The sequence below is a fragment of the Gymnodraco acuticeps genome, unplaced genomic scaffold (assembly GCF_902827175.1).
Source record: "Gymnodraco acuticeps unplaced genomic scaffold, fGymAcu1.1, whole genome shotgun sequence".
Taxonomy (NCBI): domain Eukaryota; kingdom Metazoa; phylum Chordata; class Actinopteri; order Perciformes; family Bathydraconidae; genus Gymnodraco; species Gymnodraco acuticeps.
In genome coordinates, this window is record NW_022991085.1 from 176,447 (window position 1) to 189,110 (window position 12,664).

The following is a 12,664-nucleotide window of genomic DNA, read 5'->3' on the forward strand; positions in this document are numbered from 1 at the left end:
TCCCCTGTCTGAATTATTATTTGACGGTTATTGCTGCTCCCGCTGTGCATAATCTGTGTAATATGTAGCCAATACATTCCACATTGTTGTCTACAATTCTGTAGCCCCGGACAATTCTACCTCAATAATATAATACATTAACCGTGTTTTACGTGAACCTCATCATGACACTAGAGAGGACGGCAGGAATATAATTTCCAGTGTTCAGTGAATGCAACAGAGGCAAGACACCAGACCAATCAGAGAGATGCATGGAAATAAAAGTGTGCTTGTGTCATTCAAGCTCGGCTCTGTGTGTGTGTGTGTGTGTGTGTGTGTGTGTGTGTGTGTGTGTGTGTGTGTGTGTGTGTGTGTGTGTGTGTGTGTGTGTGTGTGTGAGAGAGGGAGAGAGAGAGAGGGACCGGTGCCAGCAGCAGGGACCGTGTTGTTAGCATCTGGTTAGCTAGCTGCACTAACGGACATACGGAGCTGTTGGTTCCACAACAAGCTGGAGGAAAGTCCTCTCCTCAGACTGAGAGGCTCAGGTGAGCTAAAGGACTCTCTGAGTGTTTAGATAGTTAACTTTAGTCTAAGTTATCTCAGTGGGTCTCAAACGGTTTGGTCACAAATTATTCAAAAGATTATTTCCGCGGCACACCTTCATATGATCATTATAGTTATAAAACAATAAGAGAATAAAGGAAAAACAGTTATGAAATACTATATGGCAGTAAAACAAGAATAGTTTGAAAGGAGAGTGATTTGTAAAATATCCATAAAGAAAAAGTAAATCTGTTTACAATTGTGTTTCATCTGGATGTTGAGAGAGGTATCCATAGATCTCTTCATGTTGCTCTCAGAGTGCACCAGATTGATGCTTTCAACTTCAATGTTTAACAAAAATCTTCCCGAGGGTGCATCCCCCCGGACCCTCCTAGAGGAGGTGAGGTCCGCTCCCCACTCGTAAAAAATAGCACTTTACCCCTGCCTATATGCCGTGAGCTGATTATCGAGCCTTCATTGTAACAGTCGCGGGTGTACTGTGTGTTTGCGTGTGGGGAGTGCTTTTGTGCGTGCTCTATAGTGCCCGTAATAGTGTTCACTGGAGTCCAGCACCTCAGCACCCCCACTCAAAATACCTTCCCGCGCCTCTGGAATAATATGTCCATATCACGTACATTAATAGGCTACATAGAGTGGTGTCCATTAAATAGACATTGCAAATAAGTGTTTAAAACGTGCGGAAAACTGTTTGAAATGTCGGGAAAAGTGTTGTGAATACAGACCCAGAGCACAGGTGTTGCAGCACCTGACTTTTCAACCCAGGAATAAGTGTTTGAAAGGGGGGGGGAAAGTATTGTAAATAGAGGGAGACTGTACTCAGAGAGCAGCACGCAGCACATGGCTTTTCAACCCAGGAATAAGTGTTTGAAAGGGGGGGGGAAATATTGTAAATAGAGGGAGACTGTACTCAGAGAGCAGCACGCAGCACATGGCTTTTCAACCCAGGAATAAGTGTTTGAAATTGGGAGAGAGTGTACACAGAGAACAGGCTGCAGCAACTCACTTTACAATCCAGGAAAATATGGTTTAAATAGCGGTAAAAGTGATTTAAATACATGTCTATTACACATACTTTAATGCACAAAATTGTGTCCATGCAGTGTATACATCGTAACCCAGCCTTGCATCATCGTTTTGCAGGTAATATGTGTACACTGGATCATTCAGAATGTGCTATTTCTGAATAAATAACACATTCTGAACATATGTCAAACAGGCTATTTCACACTGGAGACAGAGCGCGAAAACCACCTCTTTCTGGCCCTACACAGAGCCCTAAATGACGGACTAAACAGCTCCAGCATCGCTCCCTGACATGAGCAAACAGGCTATGTCAGACTTCCATGAAATACACCGGGAAAAGCACCTCTCTGTGGCGGCTCACAGAGCCCCAAATGACGGACTAAGCAGCTCCATCATCTCTCCCTGACATGCGTACTTCCATAACCTCGCGAACCTTTGGTCCCCGGGCCCCCAAAATGAAACATGACAGTAGTACCCATAGAGTCCAGTAGAGGGTGGAGCCTGTGTGAGATATAACTCAGCTAACTGACGATATGAATTTTTTACCGAAACAAAACACAAGTCTAACGCAGAGCCTCTGAATTAGCCCTGAGCTAAAAAATGCTAACGCACTTAGCACAGAACTCACGGTATAAATACTTTATTACTGAGCAGATCTGCACAAACAGATTCAAGCTGAGATTCCACAGATTCATAAACTGCAGAGCTCGCTAATTAAGCCGGCTGCCACTAATCTGTTGATTAAGTAGACAGCAGGGCTCCCTGCAGAAGCCTGCCGGTTTTAACCTATCGGTTAATAACCTGCAGAGCTCGCGGCATTCCTCTGTCCGAGATACGCCTCCTACACACGGTCATAATAACCCATGAGCGCCGTTATAACGCCTCGTGTGGACAGCACTGCACACACCTCCATTCATCCCCTGAGCGTGTACACGCCTCATGATGACAGCCGGAGTGAAACGCAGCGTGTGGAGGCTCCCTGGCGTGGCTCGTCGCCATGACAACCACAGAACATCTCGAGCATGTGCGCCCGCTCTCAGAGTGTTTCTCAGAGTGGCAGCGCGTGTGTGGATTGATGCTGATCAAGCAGAGGGTACACCCTGCAGTTCGCCTCCCCCCCCCACAGTTCAATGGGATACAGGAAACACTCCTGTCATCCCAGGAACAGTCTTGCGCTCCATTCAGCGCTGCTGGAACTCCTGTTGAAAGAGGATATTTCCAGGGTTCCTCAAAGGGAGGAAAATCAGGGGTTTTCACTCCCGTTATTTTTCTAATCCCGAAAAAGACTGGGGCAATGAGACATCCTCGATCTGTCAGTATTCCACATGCTGACGATCAAACAAGTGCTGGAATGTGTTCACCAGGACGACTGGTTCACTTCCACCTGAAGGATGCATACTTCCACGTACCCATCATCCCGAAACACAGGAAATTCCTGCGTTTCTCATTTCAGGGAATATCAGACCAGACAATCGTCTGCCGTTCGGATATTTCCTGGCTCCTCGCATTTTTGTGTAGAGAAGGCTGGAGCCGCTACACAGAGGAGGGATGAGAGTGTGGTTTTCTCTGGACGACCTGCTAGTTGCTGGCTCGCTCCAGGGAGGAAGTTGCTTTACAGACGTTAGGCTACATCTCGTATCGCATCTGTCAAAGCCTGGGTTTCATAATAAATTGGAAGAAGAGCTGTCCTCTTCCCTCTCAGACAAGGAGTGGAATTAAACTCAGCCAGCAGAGCGCGGCTCTCGCGGCAGCGAGTGGAGGAACTGACAGCTCTCCTCCGGCATGTCACAGCCCTCTCCGTGACGCAGCTGCTTGGTGTTGGCGTCAGCTGGTCACGTGATGCAGGAACTCCTGTTGAAAAAGGCATTTTTTCAAAAGGGAGGAAAATCTGGGTTTTTACCCCCGCTATTTTCTAAATCTCGGAAAAGAACGGGGGAGTCGCCCCGTTGCTGTACAATCAAACATGTGTTGATTTGCACAGACAACAGGCCACGGCAATGGAAGCATACCTCAATCGCCAGGGAGGAGTACGATCTGCGCAGCTTCTGAACGCAGCCAGGCGGCTGCTGTTCTGGGCGCGCACACACGTTGCTCTCCATCAGAGCAATGTATATTCCCGGCGAATTGAACCGAGGGGCTCGCAGAGTGCAGCAGCCGTGTTAGGCGAGGAGTACGGAGACTCAGACCTGTGTCACGCACAATGGCGCCTCAGTGGGATTTGGCTTTGGTGTTACGCGCACTAAAGCAAAGCCCCATTTGAACCTGATCAGGTTCCCCTTAACTGTATTCAGCCAAAGTATTACTGCTTTTGGCTCTATCAGCGAAAAGGGTGAGTGATTTGTTTGCTCTCTCTGTGGCTCCGTCAGGTCTCCGGACCCAAGGAGATGCAGTTCAGCTGTTTTACGCCCTAACCTGGCTTTTATGCCAAAGGTCATCACAAGCTCTTTTATGGCGCGTTTCCACTGCAGGCCTCGCTCGGCCTTGCTCGGTTTGGTTAGGCCTTATTAGGCCCGGCTCACTTTAATGCTGCGCTTCCATTACAGTTTAGGAACTGGGGTTGTTACTATAGTAACGCAGTGTAGGCGGAGCCGTGACGTCATCTTCAATGAGCGCCCCAAAAAACAACACAGCCGTTAGCTCTTAGCACTCAGAGCTCACAGCTCCTCATATCTGTTCAGAAACTAGACAAAAGCTAAACAAGTACAAACCACAGACTGCCTGTGTCATGGCGAATACAGTCGCTGGTTTATTTATGTCTGTAGGCCGTTGTTGTGAGTGTGGACGGTCGGAGCATATATAACGTTAGCTTAGCCAAGCTCCATTTAGAAAACACGCATTTGAAAAGGGTTTTTCGCCTGCCGTCTGTCTGCAGACTTGTCAAAGCATGAATTCATGGTTTTTACTAACCGGTATCAGTATGTTGTTACTTCGGCATCATTTTGAAACGTGTATTACAATTAAATCACGGTCAAATATGTTCATCTTGTTGTAGTTGTAGCCCCCTTGCCAGCGATTCTCTCTCTAGTTTAGCATACTCAGCCCGACTCAGCCTGGTTGTTCCTGGCCCTAGAACCACGATTTAGTCGGGCCAGAAAAAAGGTGAAAAGTAGCCCCGGGCTAAAACTAGGCCAAGTGGAAACGCAACCAAAAACGGGCCCCGCACGGCTCGGCACGGTTAAAGCGAGCTACCCGCTGCAGTGGAAACGCGCCATTAGAGTCGAGAGTGATCACCTTGGATGGCTTCTTCCCCCCTCCTCACAGGTCGGAGGAAGAAGCCACGTCTCATCTCCTCTGTCCTGTGCGCGCTGTCCTGCTAGTGGCGCGCACGGCTGCTTTGCGCCGTTCTCAGCGCCTGTTTGTGCATTATGGAGAGCACTCGATCGGGCAGCATCTGTCTGCACAACGGCTGTCACACTGGCTGTGTGAGGCTGTGTCGCAGGCATGAGACCCACTGAGATAACTTAGAGTCCTTTACCTCCCTGAGCTGACGTTATCTCTCTCAGTCCGACAGGAGAGGACTCTCCCTCTCCTTATTGTTGAAACAGCTTCTAATCTCCGTTAGCTCCAAGCTAGCACCAGATGCTAACAACAACCCCCGTAACTCTCTCAGTCTCTCTCTCTCTCTCTGTCTCAGTCTCTCAAAGTCAGACAGGAAAGAGCTCTCCATCTCCTTATTGTTGAAACAGCTTCTAATCTCCGTTAGCTCCAAGCTAGCCCCAGATGCTAACAACAACCCCCGTATCTCTCTCTCTCTCTCTCTCACAAGATGCGCTCGTGCCACACACACACAGACGCTCCTCCGTGACGATGACCGTTTGCTTAAAATAATAATACAAATAATAATAAACACATTTAAAAAGTGCGGGGGACACAAATGGGATTTTGAAAAGTGGGGGGGGACATGTCCCCCCTGTCCCCAGTGGAAATTACGCCCATGTACACACAAAGGACCAACCTTTGACCAATCTTGAGCTGGATTGTCCGATCCTGGACTGATGTGGAGAACAACATTGTGTCTGTGGAGAGAGTCAAAGAGTATGACAGAACACTAAAAGAGGTGAGAAGAATACTGTAAGCTGTGTAAAAACTGCTGTTACAGTTTGTATCTATGTTTTTATTTTATTTGACAATGAGATTTGGTCATGGAACTAATGAGTCTCCCAGGCAGCGTGGACCCTCCAAGACAATTTTCTGCCAGCAGCCTGGCCGACCACAGAAAACATTGAGTTTGAAGAATATGGGCTGCAGTACCGTAAAGGTTTGGACTGGGCTCTAAACAACATCTCCATCAACATCCAGGACAGAGAAAAGGTTAGAAATATTGCAATGGAAATGTTTATACTATCATATTATATATTATGTTTAAAAACAAAGTTATTATGTTGTCAGGATAGACTGTGACGCACTATATGTGCCCCTAAGGTAATGTACTGTAATGTTAATGCGTGTGTGAGCCACACACACAGACACACACACACACACACACACACACACACACACACACACACACACACACACACACACACACACACACACACACACACACACACACACACACACACACACACACACACACACACCACACACACACACACACACACACACACACACACACACACACACACACACACACATACCAACACGTTCTCACTCCCATCCCGTCACATATTGACGGACGGTCAGGGCCCCTCCCCGTCGCTATATTATGTACAGGGTACCCCTTGACCGTCAGGCTTCTACGGGCAGGGCATCCCATAGACCTTCATAGACCACGTGATCAACAACAATGGCCGACCTTCGTTTTATTCTCGGTGGGAAATGCCTATTTTAAGGTTCATTTGGCCATTAAAATGCGTTTTGATGTCATTTTATGTGATTAATATGAGTTGTTATTTCTGATTATTTGTGTAGTAGATGTACATGATGTTTAGTTTGCTAGTTATGACGAAGATTACTTCATGAATGTGTACACATTCATGGTTGCTAAGGTGGTTGCTATGGACGCTGCAACAGCTCCCAGACCACGTGATCAACAACAATGGCCGACCTTCGATTTATTCTCGGTGGAAAATGCCTATTTTAAGGTTTTTTATTTATTTTAAAGGCAAGAACATCCCAAATATTCATTTAGGTCTTTATTTTAGACCTTTAGTGTTGCCGTCTGTGAGGAAAATAAATGGGGCTCAGAGCCTCAGGATACTGAAATCTGTATTTTTAAAATCTTTTTTTCCTTCTAATTTGTTATTCTTTTCAAAATAACACACTGTTATTTACTCACCAATAACACACAATTATCCTTGCTTTTATTTATTGGTTTAATTCCATAATCTCGGGCTTTTTGGCGTCCGTCAGGAACTGAATTTCAAAATAAAAATAACCGGAAACAGACGTAGGCCTATAAGGGACATTTCGAGCATCATTGCGATTGTCAACATTTTTGAGTTTAGGATGGCCGAAGACACTACAATACCCATAATCCCCAGCTATCGTTTAGGACTACAGTCCCCGTGATTAATCTTCAAGGTCTGGGATTGGATGTTGGAGTGGCAGTGCGCCAAGATTACACCGAGCGTCAAACAGCTGTTTGAAATGGAACGAAACCACGCCAGACTATCCAAAACTGGAATCGAACGCCCCCCCAGAACTACACACTACACACTACACTATTGTGTTTCGCAAAATGTTCTATGGGACGTCTCTACTGAACGTTTTCGTTTTTCCCACAATTAGAAGTTGCCAGTATTAAACATTAATACTGGTGTTATCAACTGTAAAACATATAATTAATAAATGGGTGAAAATCGCTTGTATCCATAATGCGCAGCATATAGCATGACAGCTCATTGTTACTTTGTAATTCTACTCCACTACAATTCAGAGGTTAACCTGGTATTTTTACTCCACTACATTTATTTGAGTTACTTTGCAGATTCTGATTAATTATGTGAAATATAAACAACCCTTAAATCAGACTTTAGTTACACCTGAGTAAAATTCAGGTAAGGTGATTGTCAAGTGCCAACAATCAGGAGAGATATTTGATAGTTGGTGCTTGAGAAGACTAAACATGTATCTGCAATTGACATGAATGGAAACGAGTAATAAAGTATATTCATTACTCGTTATTCTCTAATAGTTAATTAAAGACTGTACATTATGGCTATTTTGCACATCCCTTTCAAGATTTCAAGATTTTCAAAGGTGTATTGACATATCATATACACAACTACGGTGTAGTTATGCAATTAATGAAAAACTTGTGTCACAGGTTCCTCAACAGTGCATTACAAGACATCTATCAATATGTGTGTACCTCCACCATTAAACTGTCATATTCTGCACATTTCTTATTCTATCTACATATATAAGAGTATAATTCATATGTATAATATCAGTTAAAATAAGTGCTTCAACATAGTTAACATTGCAGGAAAGCAATATATTAGACGTTAAGTACTTTGTCAGGCTTAATATTTATCTGTAGATAGATACCCCCAAAGTTTTTTTCTTATTTAAAAGAAGACCTTAATCTATTATTTAATGTTTAAATAAAGGTTAATTCGTTTTTCTGTTTTGCACCTCCTCCTATTAATATCTTTGTACATCCAGCACTAAACTGTTTTATTGTAGAGATCACTTATAGTATCTTCTTGATTTTTTATATTCTATATTTCTATATTTATACTTTCCCCCTATGAAAGTATGTACTCTTAATATTTTTTTTAATCAAATATAACACATACAAACAATAATTCAATAACGTGCTTTAACCACTAGGCGGTGCACACAAGGTACACACAGCCATAATAACTTTGTATTATTAGTGTAGGACACTTGTGTTTTCGTACAACATCAGAAGATGTGTAGTTTTATGCATGCTTTCACATAATTTTACAGCATATTAATATACTATTTCAGACTCAGTATTTACATTCTTACATTCAAAGAAAATCAGTAATATCTTTAAAAACTACAGTCCTTTTATATTAGCTGTGCACCGTTATGGTGTAAATATAACCTATCTGTGAATTAGATCAAATGTAAAAGTCAGCCGAATTAGTGTTGATACTGCAAGGAGACGTATTGTGTGAAGAGAAATTGAAGATGTTGTTTAATTGTTGAAATATTTATGATCCACGTCAAGTATTCAGTTTCGGCGGCATTTCTTCAGTTTTTCCAAAGGTCTTCTCATCAGGGCTCTATAAATAAAGAACTACGGCAGATCTGTAATATACAATGCAGCCGAACCGTGTATTACAATGCCGTTATGTGATGACTTTCAAAGAGAAAAGCAAGAGCGCTCGGAATTAAGTATTATTTTATTCTTTTAAAATGTTTCCGGATTTCATATCATTTAAACACCAAATCTTAGCATGCATTGCGGCTAAAACATCCAATCAGCAAGCTTAAACCATAGCTGAGGATCTTGGGTAATTGCTCGAAATGCCTACGTCTGTTTCCGGTTATTTTTATTTTGAAATTCAGTTCCTGACGGACGCCAAAAAAGCCAGAGATTATGGAATTAAACCAATAAATAAAAGCAAGGATAATTGTGTGTTATTGGTGAGTAAATAACAGTGTGTTATTTTGAAAAGAATAACAAATTAGAAGGAAAAAAAGATTTAAAAAATACAGATTTCAGTATCCTGAGGCTCTGAGCCCCATTTATTTTCCTCACAGACGGCAACAAAAGTCAGAAATTATACGATTTAAAATAAAAGCAATAACTGTGGCTTGATATTGAGTAAGAACATGTTTTTATGAACCACACAGCTTCCGGTCTGCCACGACCCGACCGGAGAAAAAGACGTGCTGCAGCCTGCAGGCACGAAACACATTACCAGTAGAAATACATTGCTTTTAAAATTGTGCTGTGCAACACGAAAAAAAGGGGAAAATCGTGTTGGTGAACACGAATCAATAGATTAAAAATCGTGTTGGTGAAAACGAAATGCCATGAGACTGGGTTGGTATATATGACCTCGCGCCCTCATCATTCTCTTCATCATGCACTTGTTCTAAGCTGCTGGTGATGATAGTGCTTGTAGCAGCGCTGCTGCCAAAAAGGTCTGTCAATTTGCGACATTTATTAGCATTACCTGCGAGTGACTTCACCTTTTTTTCTCTTGCCTTCTCGGCCCCACCTTTTTCTTTTATTTTTATCCATGTTTTGTAATTCTCCCTGTCTGCCGCGGCGTCTGTGTGGCCGGTCTTTTTTCTTCTTCGTGTGTGATTATTTGACAGATAAGAACCACACAACTGCATTAGCGGCCGCTGTCGCCCTCTGTCGGCCGGAAACGCAACTTAAATTATGACGTTAAACAAAGAAAAATGAAAGGGCCGGCCGGCCGTCAACGGCCCTTGACCACCGGCCGTTCTGTGGTTCTCCAAATTCTACAGATGGCCAGTCCGCCCCTGGCTGTAGTTATGGAGTCAGATTTGGGTCAATATTCTAGCGCGCAAAACAAGCTACTCACGAGCGGGAAATGGGCTTTTACACGCGCATGAAATGACCCTCGCGCGCAGATTAAATCCCCGCGAGTGGCTATGCGCTCGCGAGAGAGACAGCCCTCTTGCTCGCTCGTGGGAGTGTCAGCCTCACTCGCTCGTGGAGAGGCAGCCTGCGCGCGCGTGAAAAGTTTCTGGCACTTTGAGGCGGAGCCACTGGACTTTGATTGACAGCTGCAAGGAAGCCCGGAGTTGCCAGGTTTGATAAATGCCTGAACTACCAAGAGCCAAGGAGTGACAGCTGCAAGATCAGTTGGACGAGATTGAATGTGAAGTCATCTTGTTGCTTTGACTGAGTTAATTTGTATCAAGTTGATTCAACATTTAGTGTCAAGTCACTTCAATACATTAGTTGATACAACTTGTAGTCTGTTGACACAACTTCATGTGTCAAGTTATTTGGACTAGAAAATATTAGTTAAGATAACTTAAGAAGATGTTGGTTAAACTTATTTTATTGAGTTCTTAAAAATGTCTTAATCAAGTTGGCTCAAAATGTACAACTTTGTTTGTTCAACTTCTAGTACCAAGTTAGCTTACCAGGACAAGCAAACCAAGAGCTACAAAGTCATACTATAAATCAACTTGAGAACTAGCTTAGTCTAATCTATATTAACACATGAAAACATAGCTGAAAAGACATTTCAATCAGGACTGTTATTACAATATCAATAACTGAAGAAATGAAGAACTCCAACTCACACACTCATTAACTGTTCAGTGATGCTTTTTAATTCAAATAAGTGTGTCAATGGATGTCAACATCTCATAAAGACCTTCCTTGGGACATGCAGACCAAACAAAAAACACCCTCTAACACACCATTGTTTTTGCTCTGGGCTGCTCAAAAACTGATATTACACTGTCTCATAGATACAACTGTAATTGAGTGACTTGTTAAACAGAGTCCATTCTGAGGAGTAAGTGTTCAGGGTTGCTGCAGTAAAATGCATAGAAAATGGAATCTCTCTTAACTTAACTGTCAGTCAGAACATTAAAATATTCTAACAGTACTGAAATATCCACTCTGTTCATGGTTACTGTACAACATAAAATACACACTAGTGTCTCTCTGACACTTCCTCAAAATAGAGCAATAGAAAATGAAAATAAACTGGTGTGACCCACAGAGGGGCTATACATTTGTTTTCCTCTTTGAACAGTGGACAAATGACAAAAAATGAAGATGCATCCTTTGGGACAGATGCAGAGACATCTTCCTAGGCCATCTCTATAACTGAGCAATTTATTCTTTAGAGAGTGGACCCTGGGAGTTCACGAGTCCAACCCAATTCCTATGAACAGGCGCTGAATCACCTCAAAGGTGTATTTATTTTGGATAGTCAAGGTTCAGCATGTACTGCAATCCCATCAGGTTCACAAAAGCATTGGGTACATCACCAAGGTGACGTATGACTATCCTTTCCTCGATCACGAGGGCGACATCGTTGTAGGAAGCTGGAAGAGGTTCCTTCACATCTTCAACGACTGAAAGGATTCCAATCACCATTCCCTTGATGACGTCCTCTTCAGGATCCGTTGGCTTCATGCAAAAAGAAACACAAAACAACAACGAAAGTGCTTTAGAGATGCCTTGCCATATATGAATACACAGACGACGCCTGAAACGACTAGTCCCTGTTCATTGTGAACTTGTTTTTGTATCATCTTGAATGACATTTCAGCGCTTACCTCACACATCTTCATGATAGTTGAAGGATTCTCCCTCATGTACCATGGTAGGCCCTGCAACACTGCTGCCCTCTTCCTTTGGTTCGATGCCTGCCAAAACACATGATACATTAATATTGCTCGTTGCTATCAGAATTATATAACCTCACTCCACAAGGCATTCTGGTTATTTGCACTACGTTCACAGCTAACTTAATAGATTCCTTCATATTCCGTGTGTCTGTGTGTGTGTGTGTGTGTGTGTGGCCTGCCTTCTCTGACCCTTGCCTGCCTCACTATCCCTTAAGCCTTTGTACCACCATGTTGTTTATTAAATCATTGAACTGCATCAGGCGCCTGCTTTTGGGTCCTTCCCCTGTATCCCGTCGTAACAATTACATTGAGTTTACACGAGAACACATGAATGAATGTGGAAAGGCAGCTCTATTGCCTCAAAGTACTTCAAAGTAAAGAACTGTACTTACATCCTTGTCGAGGCTCTCCATTAAGGCTGTCATTTCTTTAATCCCCTCAAAGCACTTTGACCTGAACAACTGAAGGAATTTCTGCAGGTGGCTGTCTAGACCCTCATAGAGCGAATTGAGGTCCATCGACATCAGCCTGGTGAATTCCTTGACAATCTATATGAAGAAGTGACATTACATAATTTTTAGTGCAGTGGCATTACTGTACATCATTTTAGTCCAAGTTAAAAGTGACCTACGTTTTCACATTTCACAAGCTGCCCAGTGGTAATATTTGGTATTGCACAAGCATATATATTTCAAACCATATACAAATGTTGAACATGCAATACATGAAATAGAAGAACATTATTACTTTGTCATGCCTGTTGCTACAGTCATCTTCGAAGCCTAAGATTTTGCGTTGGTAAAATTCAAAGCACTCAAAGCAAGCA

The 12,664-nt window shown here is 43.0% G+C and overlaps 1 pseudogene; it reads left to right on the forward strand.

Moving 5' to 3' along the window:
• The first annotated feature begins 3,563 nt into the window (after window positions 1-3,563).
• The window catches only part of LOC117560049, a 54,665-nt pseudogene continuing 45,564 nt past the window's right edge, over window positions 3,564-12,664 (forward strand).